Raw genomic sequence first — 15,621 nt, 5'->3', positions numbered from 1 at the left:
GTGAGGCCTTTGCTCAGTAGGCTAAGCTGATCAGAGGTAAGTACTATGTCCTCACTCAGATTCATCACATTTCTTATCCCCTCCTGTGTAGGCAGGCTTATGGGGATGTCTAATTTAAACAGCTGCACCAGTGCTTCAGCATTTCTGTTGCTGTTTCCTTGGTCCAGTGTATTTTGTCCTTGGTCTCCGTGTCGAATTTGGATCCAGGTAATGCAGGTAAGTATTTCACATTTTTAATTATGTGTGTATTTAAATGGGTCAATTGTTCTTTTTCTCTAGCAGGGAGTGCCGCGGAGAAGTTGATCTCCGGGACCCAGATCTCTGCGTTGGGAAATTTGCTTTTTGTAGCTCTCAGAGCTGCCTGCATTTCTTTGATTGGCGTTATCGCCGTCGCTTGTGAGCGATGATTTATACCAAATGATAAGATCACCTTGGTTACTGTGGGTGAGACTGTTGCCTTAGAGACAATGCTTTCCGCATGCCTGAATGTAGCACCTGGATAGGCATCTATTTGGATGTTGTTGTTTTTGAAAGAGGGTATTGTAGATAAGTTTGAATCGCCTATGATAAGCCACTTTCTACTCACCGTCAGGGACCAATCTGCGGTCTTCCTATTGGTTCTGATGTGGCGTGTGGGTTTCCGCGTGGTCACATCCTCAGCAGGCTCAGCGGTTGTCTCGCGGGCAAGGGTCTCACCCAGAAGAGACTGTTTGGTCTTCACCAGAAACTTTTTTCTGATGGTTCTCTTCTCTGGGGTGACCAAGGTAGGTGTACTTTCCTCTCTGGTTGGAGAGGAAGAGGGGGTGGGGGTCACGACATCCTCTTCGTCTCCCCTTAATGGGAGACCTGTCGTCTCCTCCATGTCCTCAGCCTGGGTTTCCGGCACCTGAAGGTCTGGGGTCTGAGTAGGGGTGAGAGTGGAAGGGGAGATGGGAGACGACAGCTTCTCTCGCCTCGGTTTGGGCGAGAGGTGGGGGGCTGGAGAGGGAGGTGTGGCCTGAAAGAATTTTTCATTAACATCATCCACATCACTAGAGTAAACATCAGACTCTTCTTCCTCCTCCTCATCCTCATCCTCCTCACTACCATCATATTCCTCCTCCTCATCCACTTGAGGTGTAGGACCATGATGGTGTGATTGGGACCCGGGCTGTGTATGGCTGGTGCTGGGCTGTGAGTCTGGGACCTCCTCTGCTGTAGGAGCATCCTGGGGGGTTCTCAGGGTCTGGTGGAGGAGCCCCTCCACCTGATCCAATGTGTCCGACAGCAGTCTTTTGCCTAAACTGCGTCTGGCCCATTTCAGTGCTATGACCCAGGGTTCCTGCCAATCATGGGGGAAGCGGAGGCTAGCTAATTTAGCTGTCTCCATCATCAGGCAATCTTCATAATGCTCCCTTAGGATTACCATGGTTGTGTGAGCCCAGTTCAGAGCATTACCCTCTAATTTAGCCTGTGTTTCTTCCCTGGGAGATGATGGCTTAATGATATTGGAGAGGTGTGCTTTGATCTTCTCAATCGTGACCGGTGCCTCCTCTGCCAATACATTATTTTGATGGTGGGTCAGTTTAATTAAGGTGTAAATAGAGCGGACTTTTATTGTGAAGTCCGGGTCGTCAGATCGTTCTGTGGTGGTGGCCCTAGCTGTCCCTCTGTTATCCCGGGGCCTGCCCTGTCCCCCGTGCTTCCCAGACTGGTGTGTGTTTTGCTTTACATACCTCACCGGCCGTCTTTGAGCTGACGATCTGCGGGCACGGGGCCGCGTATCGCGGCGGGGTTGAGGTGTGTGCCCGCAGTCGCTGTCATGGTAGCGGCCGGCAGCCCTCCGGCGTGCCGGCTCACTACGTCCGACAGAGCTCCGTCTGTAACCCACATCGGGCTCATACCGATATCGTGGGCGAGGAGTCGGCAGCCTCGTCCGGCGTATCTCCATGAGCGGCCGCGGAGGTGAATGCCTGCGCGTGACGTCCACTCTACGGTCGTATCTCAGTGTAGATCCGTACGACGCACGCTCGTCCGACTCCTCTCTCCATCTTCGGCGTCCCACATCGGGCTCGAACCGATAAAGTGGGCGAGGAGTTGGCCGCTCCGTCCGGCGCGTCTGCCTGGCCGGACACGGAGAAGAGTGCCTGCGCGAAGCCTCCACTCTCCGGCCGTTTCTCAGCACAAACGCGTATGACGGACGCCCAAACGACTCCTCACCTCCTCCTCTTGTGCATCTCCGACCGGGCCTGGGCCGGTATTCGGGGTGCGAGAAGGAGGAATGTCCCACATGTTGCGATCGCATGAGCGGTTGCAGCCGAGCGGTCCCGGGGTTGGCTCCGCCTCGGCCACCATAACTCAACGCGAATTCGCCGGGTGGATGCTCACCTGACCACTGATGGTGCCAGTGAGCGTCCACCAGATGTGGTGTATAATTTTGCACGGGCCTGTATCTGTTACGGCCCCGCCTGCGCGTGACAAGTGTCCACTGCGCCTCGTTAGCCTCGTTAGCATACATTTCGCTATCGGTCAGTAAGCACAATTCAACAACCAAGTTAAAAGTGTGAACTGTACTTACTTTTTTCGGAGTCTAGGGTGTGTAGGTCTCCTGTGGTAAAGGTGGTTATACAACAAGCAAGTATAACAACGCGTTTCAAATCTTTTTGATTCTTCGTCAGGTTAAGCTTGTTAACTAAACATCCGTTAGCAATGGAGGTCAAGTTGAAACAATCAAACAGGAAATAGGAGGTCACAATTTTTAAAGGTAACATCCGGGTAAGGTGAGGAGCTGGTCGCCATGTTGATCCAAGATGGCGCGCTGCACTCAGCCCGATCTGGGAGCCATCCGCTGTCCCGATCCTGGATGGTTTGTTGTTGTTCAGCCCGGTCTGGGAGCTGTCCGCTGTCCTGCTTTCTGAGAGGCCCTCTGCTGGACAACTCCTGAAATGAAAACTGCCTCCTGCTCTACTGTGATCTATGACCATCCATACTATTGTTATGGTGTTTTTCTCCTATTTTAATAACTTTTTTAATAATTAAATCTCCTAATAAAACACCATATATTATGTTCTATTCCTTCAACACCCTGTTTGGTTATATTTTTTTGTATTCTTATTAGAAATTGTTGAATAAAACATCTGTCCACCACAACATAAATTTTCAATAAACAGGTTTGTATGTTTATTACCATTTTCTTACATGGATACAAAACCTGTGTTTCTTTAGGGTTAAATTCTGTGGTTAGGGTTAGATGTATACTGTCCTCACTAGGGTTTTAAGATTAGACGTGTACTTTAAACCACTAGGGTTAGTGGTTAAGTTTAGGCGTGTATTTCTAATCGCAAGAACCAGAAGGGGTTGTTAAGGTTAGTAAAGATGAAGGTTAAGGTTAATTAAGGCAGACCAGTATTTAGCTTGTTTGTGAAGTTAAAGGGTTTTTTAAGGTTAAGGTGAATTTAGGAGGAGAGATGATTTTAAATCACTATTTAAGTAGAAGAGTGAGCGGTTGGTCCGGGCCCTCAAAGCGGCACGAGGATCCGGCAGGGTTAGGTTTGGGTTGGGGTTCGGGTTGCGGTAGAGACATAGTCTCTTGGCAACCCAGTGCACACTCCATCAATGCCAAAGGCCCAAACCAACACTCACTTCTCATTGAGGCCTGTAGGCCATAATGTTGATAATCTGGAAATCCAGATCCTCTCCTGTCTCCTTCTCTGTGAGGCGGTCCAATGGGGATTCTGCTGTAATACTGAAACATGCACTGAATCCCATCCGTGCAGTTTTAGGTGTTGCACTAATGGGGTCCTGGTCTCCATCAGGCTCCGGACATTGTATTTGTGTCTCCAGAGTCTGGTGGAAAGAGGATTGCCCGTTTCGCCAATGTATAGAGAGCCACATAGATTACAGGTAAGTAAATATACACAATTTTTGGATTTTAGACTGCCATATGGGCATGTCTTGTACACTTCTTGTGTGTGTTTATTTTTAACCCAATTTAACCGTTTGTATATTTGTTCCTTTTTGTTTGTTTTGTTTTCTAGGGGTTTGATTGCGGCTCTAATTAACAAATCTTGTAAATTTGGATTTTTTCTAAAAGCTGCAATGACCCTATGTGACTGCAAAGTTTGTCCCTTCTTCACAAAATCTTGAAAGTTATTTTTGACCACTCTGATTAACGCCCTAGAGGGTGTGGAGAATGTAGTAATCAAGGGCAAAAGGTCGAGATCAGATGGAGGTCTGCTTTGTAAGAAAGTCTTATAAGACCTCCTCAGGAAAGTTCTGGTGTATCCTCTGTCTCTGAGTGCCCTGAAAAGAATTTGGGTAGCCTCCTCAAAATCACTTTTCTGTGTACAAATTCGGTGGAATCTAAGTAATTGAGATTTCACTAATCCAGCGTACGTATGTTTAGGGTGGAAGCTGGATTTGTGTAACAGAGCGTGTGTGTCTGTTTCCTTAAAGAACACTTTAATGTCCAATGTGTTGGTTAAGGCAAAATGTGTACCTTTATAGGTAGTAGTGTCCAGAAAGTCTATTCTGTCCGAATTGATGACGGATTTGAGTTTGATTGAGGCATTGTGGTTGTTCAAAGTGGTCAGAAATTCCTTAAAATCCTCCTCTGGATAAGTCCAGATCCCCCAAATGTCGTCCAGATATCTATAATAGTGGGTGGGCCTCTTTTGGCAACTGGCCAATGCGGAGGCTTCCCACTCTGCCATAAAAAGGTCCGCATAGGCTGGAGCGAATTTTTTGCCCATAGCAGTTCCCTTAATTTGTAAAAAGAACTCTCCATTAAATTCAAAGTCATTCCTGGTTAAATTGATTTCTAATAGTTGGAGCAGTTCTTTGTCAGGCCTATGTTTGTCTGGGTTCTTACTGAATACATTTTTTATGACTTGTAAGCCCTCCTTAATATCAATATTAGTGTACAGGCTGTCTACGTCCATGGTGAACAAAATTGCCTGCTGTGGAACTGTTATGGATTTAACTTTTTGGACAAAATCATATGTATCTTTTACATAGGAGGGGTGTCTTATGGACAGAGGATTAAGAAAATGGTCCAAATATTCAGCTGTGTAGTATGTTTCACTGCCACAGTCTGAAACGATTGGTCTGCCTGGAGGTATACGGTGAGGTAAGCTCCATTTAGCCGGGTCTTTATGGATTTTTGGTAACAAATAGAACCGTCTGGGTCTCGGTTCTGAGTCGCCGATGAGATAAGCTCTTTGCTTGGCGTTGATAAATTTCTTCTCATAAAGTTTTTGGATAATTTTGATCATCAGAGGGATGGTTTCTATGTAGATGGGGTTATTTAATTTTAGATAATAATTTTTATCATTCAATTGTCTATAGCCCTCCCACAAATATTGCTGTCTATCCAGAATAACAACTACGCTGCCCTTATCTGCAGGTTTGAGAACTATCTGTTTGTTATTCTGGAGCTCCAATAAGGCCTCTCTTTCTCCCTCCGTGATGTTAGGGGATTCAGAGCGTGAGACAAAATGTCTGCTAAAGGCCTTGGTGTCCTTCTCTATCAGTGACACCACATCCGGGGACAGTGCCGCCTTGGGGGGTGTCCAGCTGGATTTTTTAATAAATGGGAGGGGAGCAGAAGTTTTATCATTTTCAAAATAGGAGGTGAGTTTTATTCTCCTATGATAATTTTGTAAATCCCACCTACTTTGTAATTTTTGATTTTTATTATCCAATTTCAGAACTGGGATGAATGTGAGGCCTTTGCTCAGTAGGCTAAGCTGATCAGAGGTAAGTACTATGTCCTCACTCAGATTCATCACATTTCTTATCCCCTCCTGTGTAGGCAGGCTTATGGGGATGTCTAATTTAAACAGCTGCACCAGTGCTTCAGCATTTCTGTTGCTGTTTCCTTGGTCCAGTGTATTTTGTCCTTGGTCTCCGTGTCGAATTTGGATCCAGGTAATGCAGGTAAGTATTTCACATTTTTAATTATGTGTGTATTTAAATGGGTCAATTGTTCTTTTTCTCTAGCAGGGAGTGCCGCGGAGAAGTTGATCTCCGGGACCCAGATCTCTGCGTTGGGAAATTTGCTTTTTGTAGCTCTCAGAGCTGCCTGCATTTCTTTGATTGGCGTTATCGCCGTCGCTTGTGAGCGATGATTTATACCAAATGATAAGATCACCTTGGTTACTGTGGGTGAGACTGTTGCCTTAGAGACAATGCTTTCCGCATGCCTGAATGTAGCACCTGGATAGGCATCTATTTGGATGTTGTTGTTTTTGAAAGAGGGTATTGTAGATAAGTTTGAATCGCCTATGATAAGCCACTTTCTACTCACCGTCAGGGACCAATCTGCGGTCTTCCTATTGGTTCTGATGTGGCGTGTGGGTTTCCGCGTGGTCACATCCTCAGCAGGCTCAGCGGTTGTCTCGCGGGCAAGGGTCTCACCCAGAAGAGACTGTTTGGTCTTCACCAGAAACTTTTTTCTGATGGTTCTCTTCTCTGGGGTGACCAAGGTAGGTGTACTTTCCTCTCTGGTTGGAGAGGAAGAGGGGGTGGGGGTCACGACATCCTCTTCGTCTCCCCTTAATGGGAGACCTGTCGTCTCCTCCATGTCCTCAGCCTGGGTTTCCGGCACCTGAAGGTCTGGGGTCTGAGTAGGGGTGAGAGTGGAAGGGGAGATGGGAGACGACAGCTTCTCTCGCCTCGGTTTGGGCGAGAGGTGGGGGGCTGGAGAGGGAGGTGTGGCCTGAAAGAATTTTTCATTAACATCATCCACATCACTAGAGTAAACATCAGACTCTTCTTCCTCCTCCTCATCCTCATCCTCCTCACTACCATCATATTCCTCCTCCTCATCCACTTGAGGTGTAGGACCATGATGGTGTGATTGGGACCCGGGCTGTGTATGGCTGGTGCTGGGCTGTGAGTCTGGGACCTCCTCTGCTGTAGGAGCATCCTGGGGGGTTCTCAGGGTCTGGTGGAGGAGCCCCTCCACCTGATCCAATGTGTCCGACAGCAGTCTTTTGCCTAAACTGCGTCTGGCCCATTTCAGTGCTATGACCCAGGGTTCCTGCCAATCATGGGGGAAGCGGAGGCTAGCTAATTTAGCTGTCTCCATCATCAGGCAATCTTCATAATGCTCCCTTAGGATTACCATGGTTGTGTGAGCCCAGTTCAGAGCATTACCCTCTAATTTAGCCTGTGTTTCTTCCCTGGGAGATGATGGCTTAATGATATTGGAGAGGTGTGCTTTGATCTTCTCAATCGTGACCGGTGCCTCCTCTGCCAATACATTATTTTGATGGTGGGTCAGTTTAATTAAGGTGTAAATAGAGCGGACTTTTATTGTGAAGTCCGGGTCGTCAGATCGTTCTGTGGTGGTGGCCCTAGCTGTCCCTCTGTTATCCCGGGGCCTGCCCTGTCCCCCGTGCTTCCCAGACTGGTGTGTGTTTTGCTTTACATACCTCACCGGCCGTCTTTGAGCTGACGATCTGCGGGCACGGGGCCGCGTATCGCGGCGGGGTTGAGGTGTGTGCCCGCAGTCGCTGTCATGGTAGCGGCCGGCAGCCCTCCGGCGTGCCGGCTCACTACGTCCGACAGAGCTCCGTCTGTAACCCACATCGGGCTCATACCGATATCGTGGGCGAGGAGTCGGCAGCCTCGTCCGGCGTATCTCCATGAGCGGCCGCGGAGGTGAATGCCTGCGCGTGACGTCCACTCTACGGTCGTATCTCAGTGTAGATCCGTACGACGCACGCTCGTCCGACTCCTCTCTCCATCTTCGGCGTCCCACATCGGGCTCGAACCGATAAAGTGGGCGAGGAGTTGGCCGCTCCGTCCGGCGCGTCTGCCTGGCCGGACACGGAGAAGAGTGCCTGCGCGAAGCCTCCACTCTCCGGCCGTTTCTCAGCACAAACGCGTATGACGGACGCCCAAACGACTCCTCACCTCCTCCTCTTGTGCATCTCCGACCGGGCCTGGGCCGGTATTCGGGGTGCGAGAAGGAGGAATGTCCCACATGTTGCGATCGCATGAGCGGTTGCAGCCGAGCGGTCCCGGGGTTGGCTCCGCCTCGGCCACCATAACTCAACGCGAATTCGCCGGGTGGATGCTCACCTGACCACTGATGGTGCCAGTGAGCGTCCACCAGATGTGGTGTATAATTTTGCACGGGCCTGTATCTGTTACGGCCCCGCCTGCGCGTGACAAGTGTCCACTGCGCCTCGTTAGCCTCGTTAGCATACATTTCGCTATCGGTCAGTAAGCACAATTCAACAACCAAGTTAAAAGTGTGAACTGTACTTACTTTTTTCGGAGTCTAGGGTGTGTAGGTCTCCTGTGGTAAAGGTGGTTATACAACAAGCAAGTATAACAACGCGTTTCAAATCTTTTTGATTCTTCGTCAGGTTAAGCTTGTTAACTAAACATCCGTTAGCAATGGAGGTCAAGTTGAAACAATCAAACAGGAAATAGGAGGTCACAATTTTTAAAGGTAACATCCGGGTAAGGTGAGGAGCTGGTCGCCATGTTGATCCAAGATGGCGCGCTGCACTCAGCCCGATCTGGGAGCCATCCGCTGTCCCGATCCTGGATGGTTTGTTGTTGTTCAGCCCGGTCTGGGAGCTGTCCGCTGTCCTGCTTTCTGAGAGGCCCTCTGCTGGACAACTCCTGAAATGAAAACTGCCTCCTGCTCTACTGTGATCTATGACCATCCATACTATTGTTATGGTGTTTTTCTCCTATTTTAATAACTTTTTTAATAATTAAATCTCCTAATAAAACACCATATATTATGTTCTATTCCTTCAACACCCTGTTTGGTTATATTTTTTTGTATTCTTATTAGAAATTGTTGAATAAAACATCTGTCCACCACAACATAAATTTTCAATAAACAGGTTTGTATGTTTATTACCATTTTCTTACATGGATACAAAACCTGTGTTTCTTTAGGGTTAAATTCTGTGGTTAGGGTTAGATGTATACTGTCCTCACTAGGGTTTTAAGATTAGACGTGTACTTTAAACCACTAGGGTTAGTGGTTAAGTTTAGGCGTGTATTTCTAATCGCAAGAACCAGAAGGGGTTGTTAAGGTTAGTAAAGATGAAGGTTAAGGTTAATTAAGGCAGACCAGTATTTAGCTTGTTTGTGAAGTTAAAGGGTTTTTTAAGGTTAAGGTGAATTTAGGAGGAGAGATGATTTTAAATCACTATTTAAGTAGAAGAGTGAGCGGTTGGTCCGGGCCCTCAAAGCGGCACGAGGATCCGGCAGGGTTAGGTTTGGGTTGGGGTTCGGGTTGCGGTAGAGACATAGTCTCTTGGCAACCCAGTGCACACTCCATCAATGCCAAAGGCCCAAACCAACACTCACTTCTCATTGAGGCCTGTAGGCCATAATGTTGATAATCTGGAAATCCAGATCCTCTCCTGTCTCCTTCTCTGTGAGGCGGTCCAATGGGGATTCTGCTGTAATACTGAAACATGCACTGAATCCCATCCGTGCAGTTTTAGGTGTTGCACTAATGGGGTCCTGGTCTCCATCAGGCTCCGGACATTGTATTTGTGTCTCCAGAGTCTGGTGGAAAGAGGATTGCCCGTTTCGCCAATGTATAGAGAGCCACATAGATTACAGGTAAGTAAATATACACAATTTTTGGATTTTAGACTGCCATATGGGCATGTCTTGTACACTTCTTGTGTGTGTTTATTTTTAACCCAATTTAACCGTTTGTATATTTGTTCCTTTTTGTTTGTTTTGTTTTCTAGGGGTTTGATTGCGGCTCTAATTAACAAATCTTGTAAATTTGGATTTTTTCTAAAAGCTGCAATGACCCTATGTGACTGCAAAGTTTGTCCCTTCTTCACAAAATCTTGAAAGTTATTTTTGACCACTCTGATTAACGCCCTAGAGGGTGTGGAGAATGTAGTAATCAAGGGCAAAAGGTCGAGATCAGATGGAGGTCTGCTTTGTAAGAAAGTCTTATAAGACCTCCTCAGGAAAGTTCTGGTGTATCCTCTGTCTCTGAGTGCCCTGAAAAGAATTTGGGTAGCCTCCTCAAAATCACTTTTCTGTGTACAAATTCGGTGGAATCTAAGTAATTGAGATTTCACTAATCCAGCGTACGTATGTTTAGGGTGGAAGCTGGATTTGTGTAACAGAGCGTGTGTGTCTGTTTCCTTAAAGAACACTTTAATGTCCAATGTGTTGGTTAAGGCAAAATGTGTACCTTTATAGGTAGTAGTGTCCAGAAAGTCTATTCTGTCCGAATTGATGACGGATTTGAGTTTGATTGAGGCATTGTGGTTGTTCAAAGTGGTCAGAAATTCCTTAAAATCCTCCTCTGGATAAGTCCAGATCCCCCAAATGTCGTCCAGATATCTATAATAGTGGGTGGGCCTCTTTTGGCAACTGGCCAATGCGGAGGCTTCCCACTCTGCCATAAAAAGGTCCGCATAGGCTGGAGCGAATTTTTTGCCCATAGCAGTTCCCTTAATTTGTAAAAAGAACTCTCCATTAAATTCAAAGTCATTCCTGGTTAAATTGATTTCTAATAGTTGGAGCAGTTCTTTGTCAGGCCTATGTTTGTCTGGGTTCTTACTGAATACATTTTTTATGACTTGTAAGCCCTCCTTAATATCAATATTAGTGTACAGGCTGTCTACGTCCATGGTGAACAAAATTGCCTGCTGTGGAACTGTTATGGATTTAACTTTTTGGACAAAATCATATGTATCTTTTACATAGGAGGGGTGTCTTATGGACAGAGGATTAAGAAAATGGTCCAAATATTCAGCTGTGTAGTATGTTTCACTGCCACAGTCTGAAACGATTGGTCTGCCTGGAGGTATACGGTGAGGTAAGCTCCATTTAGCCGGGTCTTTATGGATTTTTGGTAACAAATAGAACCGTCTGGGTCTCGGTTCTGAGTCGCCGATGAGATAAGCTCTTTGCTTGGCGTTGATAAATTTCTTCTCATAAAGTTTTTGGATAATTTTGATCATCAGAGGGATGGTTTCTATGTAGATGGGGTTATTTAATTTTAGATAATAATTTTTATCATTCAATTGTCTATAGCCCTCCCACAAATATTGCTGTCTATCCAGAATAACAACTACGCTGCCCTTATCTGCAGGTTTGAGAACTATCTGTTTGTTATTCTGGAGCTCCAATAAGGCCTCTCTTTCTCCCTCCGTGATGTTAGGGGATTCAGAGCGTGAGACAAAATGTCTGCTAAAGGCCTTGGTGTCCTTCTCTATCAGTGACACCACATCCGGGGACAGTGCCGCCTTGGGGGGTGTCCAGCTGGATTTTTTAATAAATGGGAGGGGAGCAGAAGTTTTATCATTTTCAAAATAGGAGGTGAGTTTTATTCTCCTATGATAATTTTGTAAATCCCACCTACTTTGTAATTTTTGATTTTTATTATCCAATTTCAGAACTGGGATGAATGTGAGGCCTTTGCTCAGTAGGCTAAGCTGATCAGAGGTAAGTACTATGTCCTCACTCAGATTCATCACATTTCTTATCCCCTCCTGTGTAGGCAGGCTTATGGGGATGTCTAATTTAAACAGCTGCACCAGTGCTTCAGCATTTCTGTTGCTGTTTCCTTGGTCCAGTGTATTTTGTCCTTGGTCTCCGTGTCGAATTTGGATCCAGGTAATGCAGGTAAGTATTTCACATTTTTAATTATGTGTGTATTTAAATGGGTCAATTGTTCTTTTTCTCTAGCAGGGAGTGCCGCGGAGAAGTTGATCTCCGGGACCCAGATCTCTGCGTTGGGAAATTTGCTTTTTGTAGCTCTCAGAGCTGCCTGCATTTCTTTGATTGGCGTTATCGCCGTCGCTTGTGAGCGATGATTTATACCAAATGATAAGATCACCTTGGTTACTGTGGGTGAGACTGTTGCCTTAGAGACAATGCTTTCCGCATGCCTGAATGTAGCACCTGGATAGGCATCTATTTGGATGTTGTTGTTTTTGAAAGAGGGTATTGTAGATAAGTTTGAATCGCCTATGATAAGCCACTTTCTACTCACCGTCAGGGACCAATCTGCGGTCTTCCTATTGGTTCTGATGTGGCGTGTGGGTTTCCGCGTGGTCACATCCTCAGCAGGCTCAGCGGTTGTCTCGCGGGCAAGGGTCTCACCCAGAAGAGACTGTTTGGTCTTCACCAGAAACTTTTTTCTGATGGTTCTCTTCTCTGGGGTGACCAAGGTAGGTGTACTTTCCTCTCTGGTTGGAGAGGAAGAGGGGGTGGGGGTCACGACATCCTCTTCGTCTCCCCTTAATGGGAGACCTGTCGTCTCCTCCATGTCCTCAGCCTGGGTTTCCGGCACCTGAAGGTCTGGGGTCTGAGTAGGGGTGAGAGTGGAAGGGGAGATGGGAGACGACAGCTTCTCTCGCCTCGGTTTGGGCGAGAGGTGGGGGGCTGGAGAGGGAGGTGTGGCCTGAAAGAATTTTTCATTAACATCATCCACATCACTAGAGTAAACATCAGACTCTTCTTCCTCCTCCTCATCCTCATCCTCCTCACTACCATCATATTCCTCCTCCTCATCCACTTGAGGTGTAGGACCATGATGGTGTGATTGGGACCCGGGCTGTGTATGGCTGGTGCTGGGCTGTGAGTCTGGGACCTCCTCTGCTGTAGGAGCATCCTGGGGGGTTCTCAGGGTCTGGTGGAGGAGCCCCTCCACCTGATCCAATGTGTCCGACAGCAGTCTTTTGCCTAAACTGCGTCTGGCCCATTTCAGTGCTATGACCCAGGGTTCCTGCCAATCATGGGGGAAGCGGAGGCTAGCTAATTTAGCTGTCTCCATCATCAGGCAATCTTCATAATGCTCCCTTAGGATTACCATGGTTGTGTGAGCCCAGTTCAGAGCATTACCCTCTAATTTAGCCTGTGTTTCTTCCCTGGGAGATGATGGCTTAATGATATTGGAGAGGTGTGCTTTGATCTTCTCAATCGTGACCGGTGCCTCCTCTGCCAATACATTATTTTGATGGTGGGTCAGTTTAATTAAGGTGTAAATAGAGCGGACTTTTATTGTGAAGTCCGGGTCGTCAGATCGTTCTGTGGTGGTGGCCCTAGCTGTCCCTCTGTTATCCCGGGGCCTGCCCTGTCCCCCGTGCTTCCCAGACTGGTGTGTGTTTTGCTTTACATACCTCACCGGCCGTCTTTGAGCTGACGATCTGCGGGCACGGGGCCGCGTATCGCGGCGGGGTTGAGGTGTGTGCCCGCAGTCGCTGTCATGGTAGCGGCCGGCAGCCCTCCGGCGTGCCGGCTCACTACGTCCGACAGAGCTCCGTCTGTAACCCACATCGGGCTCATACCGATATCGTGGGCGAGGAGTCGGCAGCCTCGTCCGGCGTATCTCCATGAGCGGCCGCGGAGGTGAATGCCTGCGCGTGACGTCCACTCTACGGTCGTATCTCAGTGTAGATCCGTACGACGCACGCTCGTCCGACTCCTCTCTCCATCTTCGGCGTCCCACATCGGGCTCGAACCGATAAAGTGGGCGAGGAGTTGGCCGCTCCGTCCGGCGCGTCTGCCTGGCCGGACACGGAGAAGAGTGCCTGCGCGAAGCCTCCACTCTCCGGCCGTTTCTCAGCACAAACGCGTATGACGGACGCCCAAACGACTCCTCACCTCCTCCTCTTGTGCATCTCCGACCGGGCCTGGGCCGGTATTCGGGGTGCGAGAAGGAGGAATGTCCCACATGTTGCGATCGCATGAGCGGTTGCAGCCGAGCGGTCCCGGGGTTGGCTCCGCCTCGGCCACCATAACTCAACGCGAATTCGCCGGGTGGATGCTCACCTGACCACTGATGGTGCCAGTGAGCGTCCACCAGATGTGGTGTATAATTTTGCACGGGCCTGTATCTGTTACGGCCCCGCCTGCGCGTGACAAGTGTCCACTGCGCCTCGTTAGCCTCGTTAGCATACATTTCGCTATCGGTCAGTAAGCACAATTCAACAACCAAGTTAAAAGTGTGAACTGTACTTACTTTTTTCGGAGTCTAGGGTGTGTAGGTCTCCTGTGGTAAAGGTGGTTATACAACAAGCAAGTATAACAACGCGTTTCAAATCTTTTTGATTCTTCGTCAGGTTAAGCTTGTTAACTAAACATCCGTTAGCAATGGAGGTCAAGTTGAAACAATCAAACAGGAAATAGGAGGTCACAATTTTTAAAGGTAACATCCGGGTAAGGTGAGGAGCTGGTCGCCATGTTGATCCAAGATGGCGCGCTGCACTCAGCCCGATCTGGGAGCCATCCGCTGTCCCGATCCTGGATGGTTTGTTGTTGTTCAGCCCGGTCTGGGAGCTGTCCGCTGTCCTGCTTTCTGAGAGGCCCTCTGCTGGACAACTCCTGAAATGAAAACTGCCTCCTGCTCTACTGTGATCTATGACCATCCATACTATTGTTATGGTGTTTTTCTCCTATTTTAATAACTTTTTTAATAATTAAATCTCCTAATAAAACACCATATATTATGTTCTATTCCTTCAACACCCTGTTTGGTTATATTTTTTTGTATTCTTATTAGAAATTGTTGAATAAAACATCTGTCCACCACAACATAAATTTTCAATAAACAGGTTTGTATGTTTATTACCATTTTCTTACATGGATACAAAACCTGTGTTTCTTTAGGGTTAAATTCTGTGGTTAGGGTTAGATGTATACTGTCCTCACTAGGGTTTTAAGATTAGACGTGTACTTTAAACCACTAGGGTTAGTGGTTAAGTTTAGGCGTGTATTTCTAATCGCAAGAACCAGAAGGGGTTGTTAAGGTTAGTAAAGATGAAGGTTAAGGTTAATTAAGGCAGACCAGTATTTAGCTTGTTTGTGAAGTTAAAGGGTTTTTTAAGGTTAAGGTGAATTTAGGAGGAGAGATGATTTTAAATCACTATTTAAGTAGAAGAGTGAGCGGTTGGTCCGGGCCCTCAAAGCGGCACGAGGATCCGGCAGGGTTAGGTTTGGGTTGGGGTTCGGGTTGCGGTAGAGACATAGTCTCTTGGCAACCCAGTGCACACTCCATCAATGCCAAAGGCCCAAACCAACACTCACTTCTCATTGAGGCCTGTAGGCCATAATGTTGATAATCTGGAAATCCAGATCCTCTCCTGTCTCCTTCTCTGTGAGGCGGTCCAATGGGGATTCTGCTGTAATACTGAAACATGCACTGAATCCCATCCGTGCAGTTTTAGGTGTTGCACTAATGGGGTCCTGGTCTCCATCAGGCTCCGGACATTGTATTTGTGTCTCCAGAGTCTGGTGGAAAGAGGATTGCCCGTTTCGCCAATGTATAGAGAGCCACATAGATTACAGGTAAGTAAATATACACAATTTTTGGATTTTAGACTGCCATATGGGCATGTCTTGTACACTTCTTGTGTGTGTTTATTTTTAACCCAATTTAACCGTTTGTATATTTGTTCCTTTTTGTTTGTTTTGTTTTCTAGGGGTTTGATTGCGGCTCTAATTAACAAATCTTGTAAATTTGGATTTTTTCTAAAAGCTGCAATGACCCTATGTGACTGCAAAGTTTGTCCCTTCTTCACAAAATCTTGAAAGTTATTTTTGACCACTCTGATTAACGCCCTAGAGGGTGTGGAGAATGTAGTAATCAAGGGCAAAAGGTCGAGATCAGATGGAGGTCTGCTTTGT

The sequence above is a fragment of the Genypterus blacodes genome, unplaced genomic scaffold (genome assembly GCF_046128005.1).
Source record: "Genypterus blacodes isolate CSIRO-AG114 ecotype Tasmania unplaced genomic scaffold, CSIRO-AGI_Gbla_v1 ptg000414l_1, whole genome shotgun sequence".
Classification (NCBI taxonomy): domain Eukaryota; kingdom Metazoa; phylum Chordata; class Actinopteri; order Ophidiiformes; family Ophidiidae; genus Genypterus; species Genypterus blacodes.
This window is presented reverse-complemented; position numbering follows the sequence as displayed.